The sequence below is a fragment of the Falco punctatus genome (genome assembly GCF_963210335.1).
Source record: "Falco punctatus genome assembly, chromosome: 12".
Taxonomy (NCBI): Eukaryota; Metazoa; Chordata; class Aves; order Falconiformes; family Falconidae; genus Falco; species Falco punctatus.
The window spans coordinates 6,503,091-6,528,189 of record NC_137592.1 but is presented as its reverse complement, the minus strand read 5'-3'; the positions used below and the strand labels follow the sequence as shown (position 1 = coordinate 6,528,189).

The 25,099-nt window shown below is 39.7% G+C and overlaps 1 protein-coding gene and 1 long non-coding RNA gene across 4 annotated transcripts in view; both read right to left on the bottom strand.

The window, feature by feature from the left end:
- The window catches only part of LOC308071804, a 57,743-nt gene extending 44,107 nt beyond the window's left edge, over positions 1-13,636 (bottom strand). Inside the window, exons 1-2 of the long non-coding RNA XR_013931306.1 lie at positions 374-13,636; positions 239-293 (exon numbers count right to left, since the gene is read on the bottom strand). This is a non-coding gene — a long non-coding RNA (uncharacterized lncRNA). The remainder of the gene's footprint in view (positions 1-238; positions 294-373) is intronic.
- The window catches only part of PLCB1 (phospholipase C beta 1), a 408,255-nt gene that overhangs the window by 260,193 nt on the left and 122,963 nt on the right, over positions 1-25,099 (bottom strand). The gene's annotated exons all lie outside the window — the stretch shown is intronic.

Genomic DNA, 25,099 nt, shown 5'->3' with positions numbered 1-25,099 from the left:
CATCATGCATTATATATACTATTTACAGACATATATATATATATATAATTTGCATGTAGCCTCTAGATTTTTCTTGTAATTACTGCTTTCCGATATCCTTTTTAAACAACACATTTTAACAGTAAGTCATTATTACTAGTACAAAGAAAATATTACAACTTAATTCCAGAGACATGTTTAAAAACATCCCGGTACCACTAATTTTTGTATGCTGACCAGTACCTAAACTTATACCTACATGGGAAATTGGTGTGTTTTCTCCAGTTTTAAGTATCTAGTTCCATGGTCAGCTTCTGCAGAACAAACACACGAGAAGTTTTGTGTAACTGTTTACAAATGTCAATCCTTGCTTTGAAGGTAAAACATGAAAAACCTTCTGTTTGGTACCCAACTTCATCCGTCTTGTACCATTATTCTCAGCTTGATGGCAGTAGCAGCTTCAAACCCCCAGGAGACCAGCAAAACGACAGCAAACCCTTCCCAAGCTTCACGCTTCTTAAAATAAATGCAACACACCACAATACACAGCACAGTCCCTGTAAAACAAATGCTTTAGCCTTTTCATGCCCATGGTTTTTTGTTCACACATAGTAAAAAGAACCCATATATCTATAGATATATATATAATGGTGGGTCACCAAAACATCAGGCACAAACAGACATCCTGACAGCTGAAACTGGTGCTTTGTTGATATTCAAAGAAGATAAGCATGGGATCTCCCCCCACCCCCCTTGGAATATTTTCCACAAAGAACAAATTTAAGAAAAGATTACTACATAAAGAAATGAACCTACATTAAGTCACCATCCTTCACCAAGCAATTGCAATATATATAGAGACACATTTGGTTCAGGAGATCTTTTTCCTACTTTTCTGTTTGGTTTTAAATTTTCTTCATTTCTTCATACACTTCATTAATAACAGTTCAGAAATATTAAGTATTTCGTAGTGAAGTTGAGCACTAAGGACCATCAAAATCTTTCACAAGAGCCTGTTTTTGCACATTTTTTTCACCTGCTGTGAGAACTTCTGGTGAATTTTTGATTCTGTAGCTCTTCCTTCCCTCCTTCTAAACAGACTGCTTATCTTTGAGGTTCAACTTTAATTACTTTTAAATTATTAATTGTCATTGAGCCACAGATCTATATAGCATCTCTATGAAAGTCCTGACTTTGTTTACAAAGCCTGGCAAAAGAAAGATCTCTGTGCTGCCTTTCCACCATTATTCCCCAAAGGACCAGGAAACAGCTTTTCTGCTGAGGCTTAATCCTGCATCAACTAATGACAAAGGAAAGGCTTAGAGAGATCAGAGGGTTTGAAGTTGGTCTGTAATAATAACCAAAATTCACTTTCTCACTTTTCCATTAGCACCATCAGAGTGCAGAATATAAAACTGTACGTCAAAGCAAAACCAGCAGAGGAACAGCAATCAGAAAAAAGCCCCAGCTGTTTAACAAGCTGTTTGTATTAATTTCTATATGGAACTAACATAGTTGTAGACATTTTTCCCTTCTGTGCCCTTATTTAAAAAAAGACACATTTTGAGCTGTTTTAAGAAGACAGCATTCTTAAATTAACCTCGTGAGGCCAAATGGAAGTACTTAGCCAAATATGCAAAATGCTGGAAAAACAACAGTTCTGATACTTTGTTCTGAATTCATAATGCTAATCCTAAAATAATAGATCGGAGATTTCAAATGCCTATAATCTTTACACTCCAGACAATCCTGATGCTTTTTAAACTGTATCTTCAGTTCCTAAAATGGCATTTTGTAATTTGAAGCATCTAAATTTAAAAACTGAGACCATAACTGCATAAGTATAAGTCACGCATATATTTAAGGACACAACACTTCATAGTGCTAAAATAGAATGTTTTATAATTATCTGCTGTAGATCAGATAAGATGCCTCACGCATTTGCCCTTTGCACCAAAGAGCCAGAAGACCACCCCAAAGACGTTTAAAGATGGTACATGAACATTTCTATAGCAGTACTAATCCTACAGAAAAAAAATGCCTGCCAAGTAACAAGATGCATGACTCTAAACCTGTCAACTATAGAAGAAAAATAAAATAATTATTCACAGGTTTAAATGTCAGCTTTGTAATATGTATACAAGTGTTGCCATTGGTGCTGCGTGGGACGTGAAGACTGTTAGGTCTTACCATCCTTTTAATGATTTTCTTTTTTAAAATACCAAAGAGCCCATATTAGACTACTGGAAGTGAAGAAGAGAAATTATTCATCTTCTGCCATGTCTCCAAAATAATAGTAAATAAGGAATCCAGTGTTTTCTCCTCTTAAATTCATTGGAAAGTTGAAAGTTAAACATTCTCTAAAACACAGAATAAAAACAGGGCAAAGTGAATCTCAAATGTCGTTTTTGCCTCAACCTGACCAGACACTGATGTAACAGAAATTATTTAGATCGCACCAATTTAAAAGCAAGTGAAAGCTTGACATCACTAATCACTGTCCTGCAGTGGATGTCTCTCCTGTTTGCAGGAAGCTTACGCAGCTTCTTTTGAATGTTAGGCCAGACCATCAAACAAACGTCCTGCTGCATTTGCCAGCTTTATGTCTGGCGGAACTGTCTCAGCAGGGTTTCTAGTACACGCCAGCAAGGGCTGCTGCTCAGTCGGGGAAGGAAGAGGAAGAACACATCTCCATTGCCAGTGCCACGATGCTCAAAATAGTAAGACTCAGGCATCGCAGCACAGTACTTTCTATTCCTTGAATTCAGGGCTAAGAGACATTTCGAGGGGCACTCTGAAGAAACCACAGAGTATTAACAAATTTTCTGCACCACGGTACTGAATAAACCGAGCACTTGCTGACAATCTATGGCCAAAACCGTCAGAAAGCAACGGTGCCTGAGTTACTGCCACCTCTCACGTGCTCGGTTCTGACATATCAAAACGTGCCTAACCAGGAAAGGTAAAAGCACTGTCTAAAATTTGCTTTTGAAGAGTCCTACAGGGAAAAAAAAAATCCAACCACCACTAAAAACAGAGGCCCAGACGAAGCACAATCAGTTCTTCCCGTGCTCCACAGAGTTCATTTTCAAGTGTACAGCCTCAAACGAGAACAGTTAAACATAAACTCAAATATTTTTCGAGGACTCTTTGTTTTTCAATGCCCACTCAACTTCCATAGTCCTTTGCTAGTTAATAGGGCTGGTGAAGAGGGCACTTCTTCAAACCAAGCCATGCAGGTTCCTTCTTGCGCAGTGTACAATGTACAGGGTCACCTTGTGTGGGTGCCAGAAGTCAGGAGTGAACTAAGGATTACCCAGAAGGTATAAAACATAAAAAATATGCTCAACTCTTCTCATTTCTAACCAGGCCTTCCATTTTTGTCTCCTTTCTCCAGACTCAAACATTTTACTTAGGAAATGACAGGATGCTACAAATAATTTGTTTCCGGTTCTTGATTTGTCTTGCCCTAAGGCTAATTATATTAATAGACTTCCCTGGGTTTAATTAGTATTTTGTCTAACCCCAGTTGATTGTAAAAATTTCATTTAATCTGGTCAGTAAGGTACATATTTTAAGTCCAGTCCAGCTGAAGGAATTGGAAGTGTACAATTACCACTGAGTGGATAAGCCACTAAATTTAACAAAGGCTAGGGCATTTTTCACTCCTAAATTTAATTTCAGTATCTCAACTCCATTAGTGTGGATTGCTGAATCTTCCTCCTCATTTAACTGACAGCAACAATAAATCACAAGTTCCTGTTTTGTGTATCTGAGACCCTAATTCTCGGTTCTTGTCACTCAGCATTCGCAGGTGGCTCTTCCCTACACAAAACTCAAGCCTCTGCCTATCTTGGAGCCTCCTTGATGGTAGGTAACAGCGGGCATCTTGGTGCAGACATAGCTTCATGCGAGCAATACATTAGTTTGTCAATAAAGCCATTTCACCGAAGAAGATAAACTTCTGCCAGTAAAAGAACCGGTTTGCTTCTATAGTTGTGTTTGCAATAGGGCTTTTACTACCAGTTTTTCTAGCAAAACTTCTAAAAGTGCGTCAGTCTTGAAGTAGCTGAACCTCCCATATGGTTTCTGATGAGCCATGCTTTCAGGTGAGTTATCGGGCTGGTAGCTATAGAGGCCCAACAGGGAGTTTTTACAAGCCCAAAGCTCTCAGCAAACATAACTCCACAGCTCCTTTACTGGGCCCACAGGGACCTATTAACTCCTTTTTGGAGAAGTGTTATATGAAGGCGTGAGCACATACATTTCCCTGTTTATATAAAGTGCAGCTACTTGCGGAGACTCACTGTAGAGTCATACATCCTGCAATTCCCAGCAGGTGGGAATTATGCTATCATAAGAAGTAATATTAGAGTTAAAACAAAGTCCCGAAAACATAGCAAACAGATTAAACCAATTCTTTCAGAGGAAACGACAGCATAAGCACATACATACAATTCAGCCAAAACAGCATGAGCAAAGCCTAACTTTTCTGTGTGTATTAAAACCAAAATCAAGCAACAAGCCCAACTGCATTGGTACTGTTTTATAACATAATCCTATACTTGACACAGACCTAGATAAAGCCCCAGAAATGGGCGTACTACACAGAAGTGAGATTATTTCTACAATACAAATGGACAAATCCCACAGATGCGTAGCCACACCTATATATAACAAAAGTCACAGGAGAGCGCTTTCCTTTTTCCATGTGCTCACAAGTACAAGGTTCTAAAGAACGTAGTGTCAGAGATGCTTTGGGTAGACCCTTTCCACTGGACAAAGTTGGCCATAATAACATAAACCAGCCACAGCTATTCCTGTCGTTGGCTACACCCAGAGAACTGTGTCAGCCTGAACTCTATTGTTCTCTTCAGACATGCAGCTCTGTTAGACCAAATCCTCATTTCAACAGGAACCCTTCAAAGTTAACAGCGTTGTGGCTGCTCACAGGGCTGGGCTTTGCACACTGCCTGTATACAGACAATTACCTCACAGGTGTAAATGTGCCCAACTGCACACCAAGACCTTTTACCTCCTGAAGACAAGTAATTCTATCTGTCAAATTTGATAAAAGCCACTTACAACAAGCTGTGAGTCGAGGTTGTAACTGGAGCGTTTTTTCTTCCTCCAGCAGACCTCTCTACCAAAAGCCATGTTTGGTACTTTCCCTGCAAATGCTGGCAATACCTCTACTCCCTACACAGTACAATAACTTGTAGCTTTAACACTAAGTCCCAGCTTCCCAATTTACCTATATGCTGATGTATCATCTGCTGCTATAAGACAAACGTCAAACCCTTAGACCTCTACCTCAATATGAAACCTAAAAAAAAATAATAATAATTAAAAAAAAAAAAATCAGCAACTGCTGGGTACAAGGCATTGATTGGAAAAATTCAAACGTTCATGTTTGTTGCTTTGCATAAGGCCAATTCTACTGACAAAACCCAACCAACCAACAAAACCCTTTCATTTAATTGGCAGTTTTGTCTGCATGACGATTTATAACGTCTTGGTACATTTAAAACTACTATTTTTCTGGCTGTGCCTAAAATACTACCTCTGATATTGTATTACAGTGCTGGGTACTTCAACAGAGGTTCTTCATCACCGATGCTGCTTACAGTATCTTCTATTTAACTTCTGTTAGAACTGTTCAGTAATGATTCTTATGCGATAGCAACCATCTATTTCTATGTTATTATCTGTTATCTCCATTTCAAAAGCAATCGCAGTGCTGGACACAAAGGCTGACACAGGATAACTTACAGAACCATTACTACCTCTCGCTTCCTTCCAGTGCATGAAGTACAGCTAACATCTCTGTGATAAAAGCAATTTACTCGCAGAATCTCTGCTGCTTGTGACTACCAAGACACTGATTTTGCATGATGCTGAGTGCACCTGCCTAGGTGCAGAGTGACTTCAACTCCCATTTCTTCATTTAGTGTAGATGAAAACTTTATTCTGATGCTAGGTTAAGTCTTCAATAATCGCTGCTAGGTACTAAATCTTGTGTTTACAAGGCCTGATCTACATGCATTTGTGTAGCAGTCTTTAGGTTAAACTGAGAACATATGCTATTGAAACCACTGTTTGTGTTTCCAAGAGTTTGCTTTAATTTTACAATATTTTAATAATCTACTTGCAGCTGTCTGGTTTTGTTTATCTGGAAGAAAGAAGCTTGCACACATAAGATAATTAAATTCAAAAAAATACATTCCCTATAGAAGTCTCCAATATGTAGACTATTTTGGTCACTGGTGTTTTTAACAAAGGTTGTGCTTCTCTTTCTATGCTAAAGCCATAATACCGTTCCTTAGTTATCTGATGTATGAACAGCTTTGAATTTTATCCTTTTAAATATTTTGTTACTGATCTGAATTCCTCTGGCCATTTTTGTTTGCACAAAACTTTCACAGCAAATATTAAGTCATGCTCTGATTTCTGTAAAATAATATTTGATGAGCAGAATTCTCGTAGCTGGCACGGGAGCACAGAAACAAAACTAAGCATTCATGTTATCTAAAGTCTCTATGTCAGCTGCTTATCCAACGTTCCACTATAAACTTTGGCTCGCTGTAAATCTTAGAACAGATTTTTTCTTTAAAACACTGACCATTAAAGTGAAAATTCAGTAAGATTTCTGAAATTAAATTAAAAACAAAAAAATAAAAATAATTAAGCTCTTATACCTATTAATACTTTAAGGACTAGTTTTCTGCATATATAATTTAAGGCAATTAAACACCAAAGCTCCAGAACTGCATTGCAACAACTACAGACTGTGGCAGAACAAAATTCAAGGATGAAATCAGAGCTGTGTTGAAACTGCTAGCGTTATGCGTGCCTTTTGCTTTTAACACACACAAATGGTAACTGCACTGAAAGAAATTATGCTGCTTGTGATTCAGCAGCGTGTATGTGACAGGGGGATCAAGCAGCTGCATTTTCTATATTCTGTAATGGCTAATCAAAAGCAGAGAGCTGGTATCATTACCAGAAGAAACGACTAATCCATCCTCTCTCTCTCTCACTCTGTACGTCAAAACTTCAGGTATAGTCCTTCAGACCCCACCCACTTCTCAACAACTTAAACCAGTTTTTCAGATTTCCGATCCAGACAAATTCTGTTCTTGCCAGGGAATACAAACTTATGACATGCCGTCTACGCAGCCTACTCCACTGCTGTTATTTCCTGCACAATTAGCATGCAGTTGGGCATCTTTTCATGAGTAGAGAGCCCCTGTTTAATTAACAGCACCCTCAGTCAGAGATTACCTAGTGATACAAATGGAAAATGCCTCCATGGACATTCGAAGAGAGAGAAGCATCTGCAGAAAGCTCTCTCTCCATCGACCACCTTGCCTGTAACTCCATACCCAGGGCAGGGTATATTCAGACACTGTTCCACTCGAGTTTTTGAAACACATCCTTCCAATTTGCTCCCAGGTACAGTCTCATCATCTTGTTTTAAATATTACCACTCAACTCAAATAGTTTATTAAAAAGACACTGTGATCTTCTGTAAAAAAGGAATGCCACCTTGACTGACAAGGGAAGGCTGCATTCATACAAATGCTTGAGTCAAGCTGCTTGAGGAAGAAAGTTGCTCTATACCCGTACAGAGAACTCTACAAAAGAAAGGAGGTTCAAGACAGAAGATCAAATAAGCTGAAGGTGGAGAGGACAGTGCTGCGTACAGCACCTTCACAGGCTGATCATTTCAAGAGTTTTCTGACAACTGACCTCCAGTCTGCTTCTCTCACTCAACTTCCTTTCCAAAAAATACACTTGAATTCTGCCTCTTTTTAGCCCTCTTTTTTAAAGCAGAAAATGCAGCATCCCAGTGTTAATATCACTTCCCAATAAGTACCTAAGTAACAACCAAAGAGCAATTAGGAAAGACATGCCATCAGGACATTTTACATTTTTGATAAACTTTACATAAAGTTCATTCCATCAGTGCCATAACATGAACCACTGCAACATTTACTTATCTCCAGCTGCTGCAAATCCTCAGACCTGGAGGATGGAACTAGAACAGCATTAACTCCAGAGTTTGTGTCATGCATTGTCTTAGGAATCTGCCTTCCTGCAGGTACTCTTTCCCAGATGACTTTATTTGATGTTAAACAATTAAGAATGGAAAGCCAAAGAGTCGTGCAAACCAACAGCAGGAATTCAGTGGCAGCAGATGTGTAATTTCACTTCAATTATCAGACACGGATGTAGCAAGAAAGATTATTCAGAGTTGCATCTATGCTTTCTGCATAGATTTGGAATCCTTTGGCTTTCCTGTCTCGTATTTCCTGGGCTTTAACAGTTAACAACAATCTCTCATTCTCCAAGAAAAAACATCTGATGATTCAGAGATGCACAACTGGATTGAAATATTCCAGGTTAGGGAATTAAAATAAAATAAATTTGACTAGTTTATCAGGATCCAGATTTATGGATACAGGTAAGATGTTACATAAATTCCTCACTGATAATTGAGGTTAAGGTCTACTGCAGGTCATCAATTTAGAACATTTTACTATTCTGACCTAAAAGATTTACTTATAACTACAAGTACTCTCTTCCATAATTTAAGGTTGTTGGAGAAAAGAATAAATTAAAGCTTATGTTTTATAAATAAGATTCACAAAATTAAAGAAATGTAAACTTGGAAAGGGCTTGAAAGGTCATCAGTGAAGCGTAATGTAGAAGAAACACTTCAATAAAACAAATTCACATGCTGTTGTAAATACTGTTCCTACTTCTAAATGCTTCACTCCAATCTTACAATATCCACACTATCCCTACTTCACTGCAAAAAAGCAAACAAATATTGAGGGCGCTGTCTGGTTTAGTTACTACTGGAAAATTGCATTAGGCACAGATCCCAAAATAATAACTATTCTGCTCCTTGGCTTTTAAACAAAACATACACAGTTGCAAACATCTCTATGCCATGCCCGCAAGCCTGCAGTTTATTTTGAAGCACAGCAAAAAGACTGCATTGATAGTACTGCAGATAACGCGTCTCGATCTTTCACATTGTCATCTCTTCCCTCACTGAAATCATGTCAATAAATAGTCTTACCACTACAGAATTAAAAACAGTTCAGCCTTTAAACATATCATGAAAAACATGAAAATATTCGGAAGGAGACTAATAATTTGTAGGGAAATATCAGACTGCCAGCAGGTTGCGTGATTTGTTTCTATCCACCTTCCTACCTAGCTGGTGCTTTAACTGTGTAACGTGCTGAAAGAGGTTAACGGACAGTTAGTGGTCATTCTTGCTGGGTAATTTGGACAACAGGATGACATGAGGTTTTTCATTAATAGAAACATGGGGCCAGCTTTCTAGGATTAGACAAATTGGATTTTAGCTCTCAAACATGAAGTGCACTGTCAAATAATTTCTTCTTCCAAGAAACATGTCTTGGATAAAGGAATGGAATAGTAAATAGATTATAAACCGTACTTAAACTGATTATAGGTTAATGTACGATCCTAACCAAAGACATGTACTGGTGTGGGGTGCATATCACTGAACTGAGCTCCTGTTTTAGAGTGATTTCACAAGCGATTTTCAGGAAGCAAGTCTAACTATGAAGAAACTTTCTAAAAGAGAGAGAGGAAGCGCACTAAAAAATTAACCACACTAAGTATAAATACTTTGGTGGGTTGGGTGTAGGTAAAGTGACATCAACAGAAATCCACAATTGAAGGTGCTTCACACCACACTTCAAACCACTTCAAAGGAGTATCTGTTTGAATTCTAGCTAGGAGTAAATAAGCACAGTTGTAAAAGAGTAGAGAAACCAATACCTTGATGCAATAAAACTCTACCAGTGTTATTAATTGCTGCTTAGTGGACTTTTTCCTGGCTTAGCTGTTTCCCAATAAAAATTAAGTAACTGCTAAAACAGCACAAGGCATGCTTTACCTCCCTATCTTCACCAGGCTGTGCCAGATGCTATTCAGAGAAGCCGTCTCTCCTGCTTCCCATCCCCTGCTCCTTGCCCAGCCCTGCAGGCTCCTTAGTCTTCTGTGCCAATGCGCATGCTCGCGTGGCTACACAGCAAAAGGAGCCGGGGAACCGATCCAACTGCAATGGCCCTAAGGCAGAAAAGCACATCTGCTTTTCAGCTCGGTAAGTTCCCTCGCGCAGGGTATCCGCTGGTGTACAAACACTGCTCATGCTACAAGTGAGTCCTGGCATGAGGCTGAGAGTAACGTCCAAAATGAGTGGGCTAAGGCAGTGCTTTCAGTGCTGCGGGGCTGGTGCCAACTGACTGGGTGTTGAATGTGAGTTTAGACCTCTGCACCTCTCCTTGGGGTCTCCATGGCTAGCTGGTCCTTATAGGGACTATAGAACATTTCAAGAGAGGAAAAATATTGTTTACATAAAGGTTCATCCCAACAGGACAACCTGCCTTTCTGTTTTAAATGAAAAGTGGGCTCCACCTTCCCCAGTACAGCACGTGGAGCTCACTCTTGGGGCTCTTGGACACAAAGCTCTGCATCAGGCCCTGCTACCACTGTTTCCACATTTCACCTCCCCAGGTTGCTAGTCATTAAAATTTTATGTCCTTTCATTGGTTTTTGGTTGTCTCTCCAAATAGGTGCAGTCAGATGCCGATGCTTCACTCCTACCAAAGGCAATCTCTTCTGTTCAAAAGAAAAAAATCTCTCAAAAACAGGCACATTTAAAAAAACAAACACACGCATTCCCTGCATTTCTAAAGGAGTGCATTTTAGACAGTACAATTCATGCTTTGTAACAGGACTCCTACCTATAATACATATAAAACCAAACAATAAAAATTTTTTGTTTAAATTTGAAAACCACTGTTTTAATATAAAACTATCTCTAGTCTAGCAAAAAGCAGATTATTTCCACTGATATGAATTATTTTGAAAGGAGAAAATAAACAGAAGAATTTGAAACACATTTAAATTAATAAGTTAAAATAGCTATCATTTCTAAAATACAGAATTTTTCTTCCAAGTCTCCCTTGTGATGTTTGCTAAAAACACTCGTCAGAATGTTTTTTGTTCACTTAATTCACTCCAGTCTCATGCTTAAGAAATAAAATTTATTCTACGTTTGTTAGAATGAATCTTTTAATTAAGCTCCCGATGTATATAAACAAAGAAATCAGAACAGACACATCAAATTATGCTGAAAACCAAACAAAACCAGTTGAATTAACAAGACTGGCTTGGCTCTGTGCGCCCAGCCTAAGCTCTGCCCTCCCATCCCAGGGTCTGCAAAAGAATTTAAACCCAGAGTCAGCTGCTCACTTATCTCCACATTTCAAGAAAGCTTTTCAAACACAATACAACATCCTATTTCTCTCCCAGCCATAGTTTCAAATATTACCACTTTTGTTCTTAGTTGGTATATTATTTTCTCTTAGACACATACAACATGACAAGTCAGCCGTTTTGTTTCTTTTTTTGCAATGTGACATTTCTTTTTGTTATATCCGCTACTCAGTGACAAGAGGGATTTGGGACAGAGTAACCCTGGACGTGCAGAGCCCACTCAAGTTGGCTTTTCAAGCTAAGAATGTATTATTTGAAGCAAAATTAAAAGGAAGACAATCAGCTCCCTCTGGGTAATGGGAATTTTAAAGAACCCTGCAAGAACACACCTTGAGAATAAATAACAGAAATACAGCTTTTTTTTTTGCTTTTTTTTTTTGTTCCTCCTTTCCTTGGGTGATTTGCTTGTTGATTGCCTGTTCATTTCCTGAGACATTTCTAAGCCCTCTACTTCCTAAACCCAAACAAAATCAGCTCCCGCACCAAACTACAATCATACACTGATGTGAGAGCAAAGAACTGAAGGCAGCACAGGAAGCCTTACGCCTGTTGCCTGTGCTCACAGCCCCAGCAAGAAAAGCATTTCTTTCTTTATTTCATTTGGGGTGGGCTCATTCTGCCATCAAGGAAACTGGAAAACACATGACATACTGATAAGCATCCTATAAATAGATTTTGGCTTTACCCAAGATTACTGAATTGCAACACTTGATATGAATAAGCTCTGTCTTTAAAGTCTGTGACAAACAATACCCTAGACCTACTCAGTTGTATAAACAACTGTCTTATGGTTCACGTGAGCATGAAATCCACTCCTCTGCTCCCTCTGTCCAAAACTGGGGACATGGATTTCAATGAGGGCTCTGGCCACATGCCCTTTGGGTTTTATTTTTCATTTGTGCATGCTGCTGAAACCACAGAACCCACATTAATACATACACAGTGCTCCTTCAGCCATGGTTTTGCAATTCTCAAGCATAATCCTATAGAGAAAGGCACAGAAAAAACATGCATTTCTTAGCTTTCCTATTTCCAGCCCCCTTATTTTCAGGATGTAAAACAACTGTAGAATGTTAACCTGTCCAGCCTAGACTACATATTCATGCAATTCAAATCTGTAGTCTCAGGACCAATCAACAATGTGCACCCAAGGGGAGAAAGAAAAACATCTATCTGTATCTACACAATGGTCCACTATTTTCACACAAATAAAAGCATTCTCCCCTTGTCTTTTTCCTTGGTTAATAAGCAGGTTGGAATGATATGTGTGTGTCCCATATTTAACTGCAATTGAAGTAACTTTATATCAGTTTTATATCATGTTTGACATTAGTGCCAAGAGTGAAGGAAAAAGCAATTTTTTCTTATACTTTAAATAATCCTGCAAATAGTTCTGAATTTATCATCAGGATAAACTGCATGACTAACAGGCATGGTTACTACTCGGGGGAAAGCTTCTGACAACATTTTTACATAGTCATCAGTCATCTTAGTTCTGGTCTACTTAATACAGAAATCTCTTTTAAATGATGCTTTACCTCCCAGTTCTCCAGTTCTGGGATCACACCTTTCCCAAATGTGCAAAACAAATACTTGGTCATTACAAGCTTTCTTTCAACAAGACTTCTGAAGTGTAGGCTAGGTGTTTTGATCAATCAGGCTCCGTAAGCAGACAGGACAGCAATACATTTCCTCTAAATGGGTTGTGTGTGATTCAGCCATATAATCCCATCTTAGACGATTCTGTACCTAAGACTGTCCGCTCTCATCACTAAGTTCACGGTGGACACTATATGTAAGCGGAATCTTAAATAAGGTTGAGCCAACTGGTATAGGAGTGCTAGCGAGGTGCTCATGTTAGTGCTCCACGACCCTGTGTGGAGTTGCACAAACCTTTCAACACCTTTTCTGAGCGATGGCACAAAGATAACAGATAATCTGAATAATTATTCCAAATATTCAAACAGTTTACAAATACAAAGTTTCCTAAAGCCAGGATGGAGGCATCCACAGTGCCAGCAGCAGGCACTTCATCTGGGAGTGGGGGAGAGGGAAGCTCACAACACTGTCAGCTACAGGCGTAAGGTCTCATTTTGGTTCACACAGAGAGAGAAAGGTCTCTGGAGAACTACTCTTGGCTCCTCCACCATGGTGGCGGAGCCCACAACATGAGCACCACCACCTCCACCACACCTTCTCTTCCCCTGGCAGCACCACCAGCTGTACGAGTCTTTTATAAATGTCCATTTTCTGCATTGCCAAGAATTGCATTATTGTAAAGAGCATAAACCTGTCTGAGAATAACTGGGTTTTGCCAGATCGCAGAAAACTAAAATAAAGCTTGGTAACTTTTACCTTGGCATTAGTAATTTGCCCAAAGGAGTTTTCAATTAAAGTAGAAAACATAGTACCTCCCTTTCAAATACATGGGCATTCAAATAATCAAGCCAGTATCTGATACCTAAAAAAAACAGTAATGGGTTTCTTTCAATTACGTAATTTGCAAGTGTCACATGCAAAAATAAATATATTAGCAGTATCAAGTGATTATGCTTCCAGAGAAAACACTTGAAATATAAACAAAACTGAAACATCAAGCATCATCAAAATACGAGTAGACCTGAGCACAGCTTTCAAATTCTTCTTCTTTTTTATTATGTAACAGTTAAATAAACCCACCTCTCCTCCCACCATTTGCAACTCTCCTGACTCTAGCAGGATGTAAAAAATACAGTGTAAAGAAATTAGTTCCCCTAGTTGAAATACTGGCACAAAATGTATCAGTGTCTGAAAAATGAGCTAGATCATATTTCAGTGTTGCCTACAACAATTTACAGCAGCAATAGTTCTTTTGGAACACAGAGAAGTGTCACCACTCTCACTACAGCGGGAAACCCGATGCAACGATTAACATGTCAATTATGATGTCTTGAAACCAAGGACATCTCTCACCCTTTTAACAAAATGAGTGGTCATCATGTGCAGGGGCTTGATGTTCTCAGAGGACCCAGGAGTGAAAAACAAACTTCAACCTAGACTGCTCTAGTGCATACTAGTTAAGTAACTACCTTAACACTGCCACCTCTACAGCAGATACCTGGTTCATACTGCTGAAAAGCAAAATCCCTGTGTAGCCCATGAGAAGAAAAGCTGACCTGTAAACACTGACCAAAGCAGGAGTGAACTTCTACACCACCTGCAGCCCCAGCTTCCAGAGCACCCTGGTACCTAGGGCCTCTGCAGCAGACCATTCTGAAGGACAATAGGAAAGCAACTCCAAAATAAAGTCTCCTCTTCCTTCAGCTAAAACCAAGCAAAACCAAACCTCTGCAGCAGTTCTGAAAATATTTTTCCTACACTGGCTAGTAAAGCACACACCTGAGACATAACCAGCCTCTCCTCCTCCACCTCCTCCTGCCACTCACCTTGGAGGTGACACACCAACAGCTTGCCTGGTTACCCTGGTAGCAGCAGTCCATGGCTGTGGACAAAGCCTGTATCACTGTTAAAAACAAGTAGATAGAAATATTTCTGGAGAAAAAGGTGACATTCTCTCTTACAAAACCAGTGTAGCCTGAGGTGCATGTAAACACAGAGGAAGAAAGGGGGAAAGCTTGACAGGCTGCAGCTCGGGGCTTACTTCTGGGCGTGGAAGCAGCAGCCTGGGCAGACCCCTGGAGCCAGCTGTGGGAGGAACGCCAGAAAGGGATCTTTGTCCTTACTAAGGCAAAACACAGCAAAACTGGCCTAACTAGGTTAGCTGAAATCAGCTTTCCTTCCCAAACTCCCCAATAACCATTTCGTGGTTTTGAATTTTTTACCGAAAATACACTGCAGACAACAGGTCCGTGTTGGCTTTGTTCTTTAACATGATGAAGGGAACCCGGCTCTCAGCAAAAGCCAAAGCAAAACTCCCGCTGTCCTTGGAAGGCTGGGATCTGCTGCCGAGGCTCTATCAGCTATCCCAACACACACTAGGTTCTTCTATTTGTCTCAACACACAGGGTAACCATTCAAGGAGTCTGCTTTAGTTTACCTGAATTCAGTTTTGTTTTCTTTAAATATTTTAATGACATGCAAATTGCTGCCATTATTTCTGAGATGAACATGACTGCTTTTCCCCTGATGTTGTGACCCTACCTAGCATGACTGTTCTGCTTCTGCCACGTTATTAGCAAACATCATTTTGAAGCCATTTATACTAAACATTCACAACAGCACACAGTTTCTTATATAGATTTTTTTTAAAATGTATTTCATTAATCTTGGACGAAGGAGATTAACTCAGAACATCATCAATAACAAAATTTTTCTGTAATTTTGGTTATAGCATTATCAATATTGGATGTGTTTCAGAACAGGAAACACACGCATGGGATGCACTGCAAGTGAGGCCCACAGTCAGTGCAGCTCCTCTAAACTCCAGAACCTTCCATCACAAAATTTCTTTTAAAAATCACTGAGCTGGTAATACTTCTTTCTGTATTTGGACACAGTAGAAAGGTCTCATTCCCTCTGACCTATTTTTTCAAAAATCCAATTATTTACTAGTTGTGATAAACTATAACATTTAACGCTGTCCAAGGACCAGGACTGAATATAACTTCCATGCAAGAAGAGAAAATAATTCAGACCCAAAGCCCCTCCACATGGCCAAACCTTGCCAGATGCATGGCTTGCTGGGAAGGACCTCACTGCAGCACCCTTCTGTCTGCACATCACGTGTGCTCTGACTTCAGCACAGGTACCGGCTATTGCAGATATGGCAGAACTCAAGCCACCTAGATGATGATGTTAGTATTTGCATGTTATTCTGACACTTGATTTAGGATTCCTCCTGGAAATAGTAAGGAAAAAGACATGTTTTTTTAAGGGGTGTTATGGTGGTTAACCACTATTGGAAGTATAGTATCTGGAAACCAGTCTCCCTCGAAGGGAATGAACCCAGATGCAGAGGCAGGGCACAACAGGGTGGAAAAATACCAGCTACCATCTAGGCCCGTTTCTAAATCACATTTGCAAGTTCATTCTCATGCCAAAAAAACCCAAAGAAACTGGATACAGCAAAATATCACAGCCAAGAACCCCCAGCCAAGGATATTTCTCCTCCAAAGTAAGGTAATTAGGTTTTTATCAATATTCCCCAAAATAAACAACGTAACTCAGAAGCTCACAAACCTAAACCACATGCAATCCATCTTTAAAAGAGCAAACCTGCATTTTAATAGATTGCAGTGATTTACAGTTACACACTCAGGGGTTTTTTTCTGCTTTGTTTGGCAATTCAATCAGGATCATTCTACTACCTAAAAATAGAGCTATGCTGAACCTTAGTGTAAGATCAGCACCGAACCTGCCCTTTTGGCTCACACTCTTTCTAGGACGCACCACAATCCCAGAGCACTGCTATGTTGTCAGTATTTCAGTAAGATTCTTGAAATTTTAGGCTGGTTAATAAGTCTATCTACACTTCATAGTATGAACTCAAGTTCATATTCAAGAGTGGGTAAGTTCTGGAAACGTGTAATTCACCTGCTTTCTGTTCAACAGGAATGATATAGCTCCATGCATGGGATTTCTCAGCAGATCAACTTTCTCAAGATTAATAATTACCTGATTTTTGTCATCTAAAGACAAAATATGAAGGATATTGCACACTTACAATGCTAATAACCATACAAAAGAAGACCCACATGCAAAAACCAGCCCCTAACTCTGTATACGTACAACACTAGTACAGATTAGCCGTATCAAGGAGGAGCTATGGCACTTTTACTTATTCAACTTTGCAGTGGTAGAAATGGCTCTCCTTGGAAAGGGCGTATCCACAATGCACTTGATAGCCAGAAAAAATTTGCTGCATCAGATGTAGCTGTGTATCAGTCTTAACACCCGGCAGTTTTTACCAGCAATACCTTGCTCCTTATTCCAGTGAATCACCAAGGGCTGCAAAATGTATTAAGCAAATATTTGACCTTCAGAAAATGTTCTTTTTAGTGCTGACACACAGATAACCATATTGCTCCTGCATGGTACATGCCTATGTAGCAGCAAGCGTCGCCGTGCCATGCATTTTGCAGGAACATCCCTGCGGATGGCTCATTAACAGCCCAAGAGTGGAACAGAGTGTCTGAACTCCCCAGCGGCAACAGCTGATAATTTTGTTTATTTAACTAGGACTAGGCTGGGAGGCGATGGAGCTGAGAAAGCCAGAGCCAGGCAACTCACACTCAATACAGCTATAAGGCTTTCTGTTACCACCACACAAATACTACATAGAATTTCTTTTAAAATGGAGTATTTGTATGCCTCACCTGGCAACATAATCCTATTTGTCATTAAATAGGAAGGGTGTTTGGTTTGTTTTCAGAAATATCCTACTGTATTAAAAAAAACCCAAACAACCAACACTATCAGATATTTGGATGTACTTGCTGCTACCTTCTTGTATATCCAGGGCAGACCAGAGCAAAAGAAAAGTCTCATTTCTAGTTAAATCTTTGGAAAAATGGAAACATGGGTTTAACATGAATATACTGATATTATTACACTGGAAACAGCCACAGTTTCCTGCTGCTTTATAGTACACACAGACCCTTGGCTGTTTCCATTTGCTCCCATTAGCTACCTTACATGTAGCTGATTCCTCTAAGTCCCACTTTCACATTCCCAATAAAGTATTTCCCTGTGAAACTGCTAGAGGACTTTTTGCAGGAAACCTATGTCACTCAAAGGCACAGCAGTCCGTCTGCCATGAGTATTGTGTCATTGGCGTGGCTGGGCTGTCCTGACCTGCACAGACATGACTTGGGACACAACCAGACCAAAAAGCCACAGTGATGAAACAAGGATTATTTACGGCAGGGGCCGTAATTATTTGCCAATCAAAGTTTTAGCTCAGAGAGCCAAGCTTCTTCCCATCACTTTTTCTTAGACATCTGTACTGGACAGCTTACAAGTAGGGATTAACAAACGTTAGGCAAATGTGCAGTTTTACAGCCAAATGTGCTTAGCTGCGAGACTAGGACGGTGCTAATGCAATACGGATGATAACGAACTTTGAAGCTGGAAGCTTTTCTAATGGAGTTTAAGCAAGCTTAAGTAACTTCAGTATTAAAGAAAACTTTTTTTACTGCTCCTGTAAATCTCAAAGACAAATCTCTCGAGCTACAAGCTCTGACCAAAGACAGTTAATACTTACTGAAACTCAATCACAGATTGCTCAGTTCCTGCCATTTGCCTGAGGGTTTCCAGGCAGGGCTTGACATCCACCACAGCATGTAGGCAGCCCCATCCAGCACAGATAATGACTTACCAACACAGATCATGCTCTGCTCCTCCCAAGCTATTCAGCACCCTGCTGTCCTGTCACCAGTAAAACGCTTTTCCCTGCAGAGCTGAGTAGGGGCACTTCCACACAGTTGCAGAGAAACTGGCATCACTGTCAGTCACAGTTTCCTGAGATCTACACCTAAACCTTTTGTTCTGCAGTAGACTCTTTTGTCAGTCTAAATTTCTGCTGCTCCTCAGTTCCACCAGTAGATACTGAATGAGCCATTTATATGCAGATGAAAAATATATTAAACCTTTGCAACTAATTAAAACTGAGCAGTTTTCTCCAACCAGTTATTTACAAGATAAGGGATGCCATAGAAAATTACCAAGCTGGATTCCAATAAAACAGGGAAATTTAAATAATTTGTTCTAAACAATTGCAGAAAACTGTTTCTGCTTTGGCAGTTTCACTTGAGTGTGTCGATTCTACATCTGAAGCTTGAGGGTACTGCACTACCATCAGATATTTCTCTGGATGCACAGCTCCACACTACTACTAAAATATATACTTTAATATTTATGAAATATTTCTAGATGAAGATTACCACTCAGAAGGAAAGGCTAGTATGACTCAGTTCTTTAGTACTGTTATGTTTTCTAATGAAATATTTTGAAATTCTTTTCAGACTGAGTGTTCATGACAGATCATGAATGTTGCATTCCTTATCTTTACCAAAAGAAACATTTTATTTATTATGTTTTGTGTTAGTATTGCACTTAGGAGCCCTACACGTGAAACAGAACTTTGCTAGTTACTGACCCAACACTGGAAAAAAAGGGCTGTACTTTCCCAAGCCTTTATGATCATAGTGCAAGTCAAAAGGTAACTTGTGGATATGAACACACAGAGGGTGCAAAATAACAAACAGATAATATTGGGCATTGATAGGCAATATGAACATCTTAGCATGGCTAAAAGTACCTCCAGAATAACTTTACATTGTCCCAACTATTTTTAAATTTTCTGCCAGCCACTGTAAAAATGGCATTTATCAGATTCAAGTGAGCTTTATCACAATTGACAGTGGGGGTGTGTTTGTGATGGCTGCAGCTGGACATGCTGTCCCAGCTGCATTCTCATCTCATTAGTATTATTAGTTGTGAAGGCAGGAATAAGATGTCCATGTCTTCTGTAACTGAGCAGTAACATAAATGTTGTCAAAAGGCTGCTGACACTGGATGCAGCCTCATCGCTGAGGTGAGTCAGTGACACCCACCACCACTGCACCCAAGCACACAGGTGATGGCTGCCACCTGCAGCAACCACAAGGCTCACCAGAAGTGGTACCCACCAGCTGAGCGATGGCATTTTGGAACTCGCATCTCCTCCTGCAAGCCCCATTCCACAGCAGGGATAGGCAAGAAGAGGAATGTAAACCTTCAAGCTGAAACAGCACGGAGGTGATTAAAATCAGCTACACTATCACAGGAAATATTACCATAGCACTGAACTTCACACCTGCATGAAGCACATGCTCAGTTAAGTGATGAGTCCATGCCCTCCAGTGTGCTACTTTAATTCCCCACTGCCACAGTCTGAAAGCTCACAAGATCGGCTTATGTATGGATTTAAAACAATTATGGAGTATTACACGTGCCTGAGCACACACAATGCTGTCTCTGTCAATCTCTTTCCAAAATCACACGAAAAGTCATATAAATGAGAAAAAGGGGGAAAAAAATGTGTATGCGGGTTTATTCAAGCCTCTTCAGCAACAGTATGTAAAGCATAGCTTTACTGGTACTCTCTGGTGTTCTCAGCAACTCAAATATCACCTACTAAATTGAGCAGTGACTACCTTTTCAAATTTAAATGTAAAGTTTTAAAATCACATTTAGAAAACATCTTTGTGCTGCTCAAATACAGAATTTCTTGTTACATACTTTGTACTGCATATTTTAGCATGGAAGTATACAACAAGATGTTGTTTAATTTATATTCATAACAAAGAAAAACATAAAATCCAAGCAGCAAGCAAGCTAACCGAAACCATCAGTGAGCAGAAGAAAAATAATTAACTATTTTTGGCAATGATTCATAGTAAAAGCCTTAAACCCCTGCACTTTCTACCATACCCTGAATGTTAGTAAATTGTGACTCTGACAGAGTGAAGTTATACAGTGTACAACGAGCTTCTGAAAAGGCCCCAGCTCCCTAAGGTTGTAAATAAAATCACCTTCAACAATTTGGGCCATTCTGGTGGTACACTGGGACGCTGATCGTCTCAGAGGTGGCCTCAGGCTCAGGCATGAGCAGCCAAGTGAACCGCAACCTGTGGCAGGCAAGGAATCTCTGCAGGCTTCAGAGCGCAGGTGCAAAATGCTTGTGCTCATGCACTCCGCTAAGCAAGTCAGCGCCTTTGGGACAGGACTTGTGACACAATAAAGCAGAAAGAAAATGGCTACTGGGCTGCTACTTAATGTCCCAGGCTTCCTTTGTGCTTTCAGGAAGCTTTTTTTTGGTTCCAGAATAGTGTGAGTAACATTCCTCATGGTGACATTTCTCCAGGTGATGGAGAAGAAGACCAGTTCTCCATGCTCCCTGGGTAGCAGCACCAATAGCTTTATCTTTGGAGATGAGACTCTGTCCCAAAGAAGTTAACTTTCAACAGACTTAAAACAAGACCAAAAAAAAAACCCCAAACCCACACAAAACACACAAACAAAAAAAATCCAACACACCCACTCCACCCCACAAAAAAAAAAAAAACCAAACAAAAAAAAAAAAATCAAAACCGCCACCAAACACAAAACTCAACAAACTCAAAAACAGCCATATAGAAACTTGCCTTCATTCCTGAATAAGCAGCAGGACTTTACTGTGGGCAGTGGGGAGACCTTTTTTCTGAGAAAGGTCTGCACTGCTGGGGAAAATTTGGAAGAGTAGAGTACGCCGGGTGCCATTAGAAGCCTGTTCAGCCTGGCGAAGAGAAGCAATGCCAAGCTGCAGGGAAGTGGGCAAAGAAGGGCAGCACAAGCCTCGTCCTTCCGCAAGGAGGGTCCAAGGCAAAACTCCCTGGCTCTCACTGTGACACAGCTCCCACGCTCTTTGTGGTATTTCCACTGCTTGCATCTCCCTATCTTTACAACTGTAACTGCATGAACATTGGTCAAATATCATCCAAAAAAATTAATTTTAGGCTTCCTTAATAAAGTAAAACTCGGCCTAGAGAAAAAGTTTATGTAATGAATGTTTTCATCATTATGAAAAAAAGCAGTCATGTAGAAGAACAAACAAATTGGGAGGGATGTTTGAGGATGTCACTGTTATTCCTAAGGTGAGTGAGAAGAGGGTGAACTGCATGAATATTCCATTTTTATTTCTTTTTGGCAGAAACAGAACATTGCTTCGTCATAATTTACATTAAAGTTTCCAATTCAGCACCAAGGTTGTCGAAGGGAAAGCAGCGTGCATTTATCAGCAGATAAAAACCAACAGCAATACCAGCATTTGAGACAGACAGAGCTACAGAACTTGGTGCTGCAAAGGGTAGGCCTGTTGCTCTCCCATGTGATCCATTACTGAGTGGACCAAAAAGAAAGAAAATAAATAATAGTAACAACAACAATAGTGATAGTAATAATCTATCTGCCATTTCCTACATGCAGGCTAATCAAGGTGGTTATTAGACACAATATATTTACCTCAGCACAGACTTTATCATAAATAAATTAATAACTGCTCATCTTTCAAATATTTCAGAAGTGAGAGGCCTCTTTTGTTCTCCTGATAAAAGAAAAGCAAACAGTCTGACCATAAAAATCTCAGCAAAATGTAAGTTCACATACCATAAGGAAATCAAGTGATTGAATTTAGTTTATTTTGACACGTTTTTGTCATTGGACTTGTAAATTAGAAGTTGTAGCCCTATTCAGAGGCAAATCCACTAAGTGTTATCTGTGATTTATTTATTTCCGTAGGTGTGCTTTGGGTGGCTTCAAAAAAAGTTCTTAATCTGCATTTGTAAATTCAGACAGTAAGTTAAAAAATAAAGGAAGAAATAGGCAATTATTAAAAACATAACAGACAGCAGTCTTACTTTCTGCTTCTCTGCATAAATTTTACGCAAATGTCAGTAAAATCCTACTTATTCTAACTCAGTGCAATGGAATACAGACACAGAAGAAAGCAGTCTTGATAGCACTGATAATTCAAATAGACTTACACATCCCGATTTCCCTGAAAATCACAAGTTTTTCAGCTGATTATTTAGACTTTCCTTGTTAGTTTTCCTTTTAGTTTTTGAGCCAATCTAGTTCATAAAATGTTGATTTTTCTCTACATATGTGTTAGAAACCAGCAAACCCACTGCAGCAAGGAAGAAGCATGCAGTTTTTAAATTGCAACTGAGATATTCCTGAGATCATCTCACGCTACTTTAGCATTTCAAGAAAACCTACCAAATACAGACAGACTGGCGATGATATTAATAGTAGCTGAGGTCTTGGCAAATTTCTGACATTAAAAAAAAGCTTAATTAGTTTTCTCTGTAGTGCTTTCTCATTGAAGTGAGAAAATTTGGGGCAGGGGAGCTGTGAGTGTTTTTAAAATCGGAGACTACGTTCTATAAACATTTTGGCATTAGAGTGATTCTATCATTCATAACTTCATCTCCTACAGGTTCCATAGCATATGTCATTTAGAGAAATTAATTTCCTGCTGAATGATTTATGGTATCTTTGAAGGAAAACAGACTGATCAAATGCATCAAAAGTTTTCAATATGAACATTTGCCATGGCATTATTTCTCTATTCCTGGCAACTCATCCTGGTAGTTCTTCTTGCTACTAAAAACACTTACAGTGGCATTAAGATTTTAGTTTCCATAGAAACTGTTATTGGCTAAAGTAAATATAAGATGGTAAAAAGTGAGACCCCCCCCTGGTACTGCAAGCATGCTTGCAGCTGTCAAATTTTCACCCCCAACCTTTCCCCAGTATTTACTGCTTGTGATATGTTTAGTTATGTCTCCCTTTTAACAACACGGACACTCTGGAGTGGCACTTCCACACTTCACATGAAGTACGCGAATATTCAAAGCTATTTCTACGCCTCATTGTACAAAACTGTATGTTTCTCTTCACTGCTTATTGTGTTATTTTATTTTGCAGACCTCTTCGCTAAACTTTACAAGGGAAAAGATGTCTCTTCATTATTCTGCACATCAAAACAAAGCTTGAGAGAGTACTACCAAGTAATGTGTGAATATAGGGAAATAAATAATTGCTTCATTGCAACTAATGATGTTCACATTCCTTCAGCATTTCAAAATACAAATAACATAAGCCCTGAGCATCCTGATGCCGCACCCTTGCTGGCACTGGCAGGAGCTCAGAGTCCCCGACAGCTGTGAGAAAAGACACGCCACACTTCAAAAAGGCCACCCTGAATTTATGGGCAGTCACGTCCTCTGAAGGAAAAAACGAACTGCATATTAATCTCCTGTTCTCAATATTTCTCTTGCTCTCTTCCTAAATGATTCTAATGCTTACTAAAAAGGCAAAGTCCTGATAATCATCTCATAATTCCCTCACTTCAGTATAAATTTCATTGTATTTCAAATTTAGGCACTTCTTCCTAACATACACAATTAATAAGTCTTTTCTTGTTCTCTTCAGAACATTACTTTCATTTTTCTTCTCATTTAGAGATCTGCTGCACTGCTCTGTGCTGCCTGAGATTTGCTCTTATTCCAAAGAATAAGCCTTTGCATATATATTGCATTGAGATGGAAAAGTGTTACTGTTTCTGAAAATAGCAGCTGAAGACAGGACAACTCATCCTTGACAATGTGGGAAAAGGAAGGCGATGCTGAAGCTTCTCCATTGCATAGGGGCCATTTGAGTATGCTACTTACAGATTTTGGGTTGGAGGACAATCTTCTCATCCCCCAAGCATCAAGTGGTTTTGTACCTGCTAAATATCTCCCTTCCACATTAACAGAAACCCAAGTTCCTATGAAAGACATACAGGCTTATTTTCAGATGCCGAAACACTCTGACTGATCTAATCATTAATCTTTGTGCCCCACTTCCTTTGCTGTAAAACCATTCTGACTCTCTACCCGAGACTCACAGGGTCTACCTAAGCCCCGAAATCTACAATTTCCCTTTAGGTGCCATTAGGCACCCAAAGTACACCAGAGACCTGTGCAAGTCTCCCGAATTTGTCTTGTCTTCCCAGCCTTCAGCACCATTAGGAAGAACTGGTGGGCAATGCCATGGACGAAAACAAGTTCTCAGTTTCCTAGAAGGATAAACACAGAGCCACTCTGGCACCCAACGGAGCTGAGATGAGGCTCTAGGCTTCACACCATCCACATGGTAACAGCACTTCTCAGGACAAGCCACAAGTTCCTTACAGTACCCTGGAGTGTGAAAGCGCAGATAACAATTACCACCAGTGGATAAGACTATGACCTTGGCTCTAGGACCGTGGTCTAGTGCTGGGCTACTC